We start from the raw sequence: 4,989 nt of genomic DNA on the forward strand, positions 1-4,989 counted from the left end.
ATGTCTAAGAACTCCCTGGCCAGCTGCTGAAGCTCGACCGCTGGCGCAAACTCTGCCCTGAACCTAGCCACAAAGTCCGACCAGGTCATTGCCTCGATAGCCGAGGCTCCCATCGAGTCACCCACTGACTCCCACCAATCTCGGGCCCGGTCCCGTAAACACCCTGCTGCGTACCTCACCTTCGACCCCTCGGGGCAGAAGCTGATCAACTGGGCGGACTCGATATCCGCAATCCACCGCCTGGCGACAATGGGGTCCTTCACCCCATGGAAATCCGGCGCACCACTGCTCCTGAAGTCCTTGAAGGACAGTGTGCGAGATCCTGACTGGCTAGAGGCCAAGTCGCTCCTGAACGCCCGTAGGCGATCCTCCATCATCTCCACGATCCCTTCCTTGATCGACCCAAAGATGATGGGGGTCGACTCAAGGATGCCCCTAGTGATCTCCGACGTGATGAACTCACGTAGCCTCTCCTCAATCGGCTCGGTGCCAGATCCCGAACCTGACCCCTCTCCTGACCCACCATCTGTCGGTCTCGGTCGAAGTACCACCATTCTGCAAAACATCAATAATAATCATTAGTGGTACTGCTACTTTCTGAGGGATCTCGACTACTTACAGGTTCCTTGGTCTCGTCTTGGCCTTCCTCGGCTCGGGTACGGATCCTCTGCTTTCAGTAGTACGGGCCCATACTACCTTCCACATCTATCCGTACCTTCTCCGAGGAATTCCTCGACTCCACCAACTCCCCTCTACTACTGCTACTCTCCGATATTCTCACCCTAGGCTTGCGCTAGGGAGAACTCAAGTTCATCACAACTGGTCCTCAGCTGCTGTAGGTCTCCTCATAATGCCAGTTAGCCACCACCTAAACACCACCACCTGTGATGAGGATTAGATCATCCTTCAAGTAAAAGGCCCGTCCCTACAACGGTTGGACTCAAACAAGAGCTGCGCAATAGGGCCAGTTCCAACACTTTGGGATTATTCAACCCCGATTACATGTGGTGTGACGTGTTTACCTAGTGGCTCACTCCCATTACTCAGAATCCCACCGAGCACGAAGCAAGCAGCATTCGGATAAGGAAAAACAGACTCAAGCCAAAACTGTTCTTAGAACAAGAAACGACACTTAACATAGGATGCTAAGCTCATACTATCAGGCATAACCTAAACAGGCTACCCTACTGCTGTCTACTCAATTCTAGCATGTAACAAATAAACAGGCACATAAGGCATCACTCCTAGATCCTTAGCCTATTCTAGCATGCAATATTCATAAAGCTGATAAACATAACATAAACTTGTATGGGTACTATGGGGAATACTTACTTGAGCTCGGCCGGTCGCGCACGTCACACACTTTACTCTTTCTCGTGACTCTTTTCCGGGTTTTAAAGAATAATTTCTTTTGGAAAAATCTTTCAATCCCTCGGTTTGAGTCCAAACACTCCCGAAGGCGTGTCCGAATCCCTCAAACCAGGGCTCTGATACCAACTTGTAACGACCCATTTTTTTTTTTTTTGTCCGAAATTTCATTTTTTTGATATTACTTTAGAAAACATTAATAAATAAAAACATTGTCTAAATAAAAAGAAACATTGTTTGTTCACACCATAACACATTGCAACCATGTTCTCAAAAGCCAAACCGTACATCCCATCAAAATATCAGAGTACAATCCCAGTAAATCTCATAAATGCGGAAACCGAAGAGTGTGTGTATGACGTGCCGCTACCGCGCCGGCTCCTTCCCCTTCGATGCAGAGGTACCTGAAAACAAAACTGTAAACGTAAGCACAAAGCTTAGTGAGTTCCCCCAACGTACCGCATACCATACAAACACATAACATATATACTGCCAGGCTATTCTGGGGTGCCTGACTACCCGGTACGGCCATTCTGGGGTGCCGACCTACCCATACGGCCATTCTGGGGTGCCGTCTTACCCGTGTCAAGCCATTCTGGGGTGCTGACTACCCATCGGTCCTAACAACCGATCCTCGGGGACTATTTCACCCCTACTACTACGATCACATATAACATAACAAGCCAGCATGCATACATATCGTCACATACTGTCAGACGTATCTGGGGTGTCTGACTACCCTTCGGTCCGAACAACCAAACTCTACTACTATCACATACAGCATATCATGCTAGCATATAACATGTCAGGTACTAGCGAACTTAGATGATATCACAAAGACAATCATCTATCATACAACTCCTACTGGTGGGTCGGCATTGTGGCCTTAGACCCACCGCTACTGGAAGGTAACTCACCTCAAAGTAGCTGCTGAACTGATCGGGAACTAACTGACTGCTGCTGCTCCGGGAGTCCTCCGGCTGCAATTTCCACGACATACTCAATCAAACACTGCTAACTGTCCTTTAGGTAAAATGACCATTTTACCCCTGGATTAACTCTAAGCCAAAGCTGGAGTCAACTTTCAGTTGACCCGACTCGCCGAGTGGATCACCACTCGCCGAGTCCCTAGCAAACCAATGTCCTGGGTCCCTGGTTCTACTCGTCGAGTCGGGCTATGACTCGACGAGTTCACCTTCTATCTGCCATTCAACACCTTCATCCTACTCGCCGAGTTGTATGAACAACTCGTCGAGTTCATCTTCATCCGATGAACACCTTATGCTAAGACTCGCCGAGTTGTATGAACAACTCGCCGAGTCTGTTCTTGAGCTATGAAGATTGCCTTGGACTCGCCGAGTCAGAGCATTGACTCGCCGAGTCCTAACATGGGTGAGTTCAGCTCCCAACTCACCGAGTCACCCCCTGTGACTCAAGGCTCAACTCGACACATGAAGAAGGGACCAATTCGGTGACTCGCGACCAGACTCGCCGAGTCACCTCTGCGACTCGCCGAGTCGTCGCCATGCACTCCTTAAATATACCGATTTGCTCGGTTCCAGACCATGCCATTCATAGATCTGGACTTCTAGGACACGAATCACACGTAAAGTTTCCAACTTTACGTGTGGATATTCACCAATATGGATTATAAGGCTCAAAGTGTCTCAAAATGGTAGATCTAGGGCTAACAAGCCTCATGAGGCCAAAAAAGCTAACAGATCTGAGCTCCTGGAGCTCAATCTTACATAGATCCAAAGGCCAAACGCCTTATTACAACATATAATGAACATGCAAACTTGGGGAATTGACCAAGAAGGACCCAAATGAAGTTCTAAGCATAGAATCAAGGGGAAAACGGGTCATACCTCAAAGGAAATGTTGAAATGACACAAGGATGGCTGATCTCCTTCTCCTCTTCTTGATCTACTCCTCTTACTCTTCAAAACCTTCAAGAACACACCAAGAACACCTCAAACTCTCAAGAAAACAAGGGAAAACGATGTAGGGGGAGTTCTGGGGGTGAATGGGGACGAGTTGGGGCGGAATGAGAGTTTAAATAGGGTGCAAACCCTTGAAACTTAGGGTTTCATCCCGCAGCGGTGACTCGCCGAGTCCAGGATATGGACTCGTCGAGTCGCCTACTTAAAACGCGTCCTGAGTCTCGTCCCTACTCGGCGAGTCGGACCCTATGACTCGCCGAGTCTAAGGCTAAATTAGGGCAATGCTCAAATAAAATTCACATACCGGAAACCAGGTGCTACAGTTAGTTTCTTACACATATAATTTGAGTAACTTGAACGTGTCTTGTTCAGATATAAGTCACAAAGCTCATCATGTTGTCATCCCTCAAATCTTTTACATGGAATCCAGCAGCCATATTACTTTGACGCCCATTTATTTCTAAAATCAATTAGATTCTGATTCTCTATAAAAAAAACCATCAATAGATTGCAGTCATTGTAATTTCATTATGTTAAAAGATAACTGTAATAGCATAATGAGCATTGCTAAAAAGATCATTCACTAGTTTTGGGAGTTATAAGTTATTGGCATGATATTAAATACATTTGAAAGTTCAATTACAATGGTATATATTGTGGGGCTTTCTTGTGAGCAAAGTATTTTATCCAGACTAAAATAGTATGATGACACTTATCCATTTTGCTAATTACAGTATTATATTGTTGAGAAATGACTATTCCTCTTCTTTTTTTAATAACATAAGTAAAAGGTTACTGAAGTCAGGAAAGCATAAACAAATATATTTGAGACTAGTTATTACGTAAGTAGGATTCACTCAAGTCCTTATACTATTGTTCCATGCTTGGCATTAAGTCTTTATCTCTTAACATTTGTGCCATTACTAAATTGAAGGTTCGGTTTCAAACAAAATCAGTTTGCACCTCTAATTTCATCTTGTTTTTATATTCTACGAATATATGAACTTTTCACACTACAAGATTAAAGACCTACGGGGACAACAAAAGTCGTCACCATAGGGTGTAAACTCGTCACTATAGACCGTGGAGACGACATGTCGTCGCCATAGCAACCCCTATAGGGACGACTTGTTGTCGCCATAGGTGAACCTATAGCAACGACTTCTTGTCGCCATACATATCCTTATAGAGACGATAAGTCGTCCCTATAGGTTCTGCACATATTTTACAACTTTTAGCCATGCCCCTGTGATTTGTTTAATTTCCCAGATTTTTGTATACAATAAAACAAAAACAGTAAATTTAAATCTAAAACATTTTACATATCTACAATCCAAAGATTTAAAATATGTTACACCATCAGTTTACCAAGTACAAACAACATAATTTGAAATTTTTTAGATGTCTCATACAAAACAAACTAGAGTTCATAATTGAAACAATATCTAATGAAATGTTTTGCGGGTTTCCATATTCTTCCTTGAACAAAACTAGTAGGTTTCTTAGTTGGTTTAAGGAAAGATCAGGGTACTTGTAAATTATTGCTTGATAGGTCAATGCTCTTCACCAAATTTAGAGTGCTAAAGAATTCACGTTCATCTCCTTGCCACTCAATCATTGTGGGGTCAATAATCCATACACCCTGCCTCTTATCTTTCTATGAAGCTCTACATCGTGG

The sequence above is a fragment of the Lactuca sativa genome, chromosome 9 (assembly GCF_002870075.4).
Source record: "Lactuca sativa cultivar Salinas chromosome 9, Lsat_Salinas_v11, whole genome shotgun sequence".
Lineage (NCBI taxonomy): Eukaryota > Viridiplantae > Streptophyta > Magnoliopsida > Asterales > Asteraceae > Lactuca > Lactuca sativa.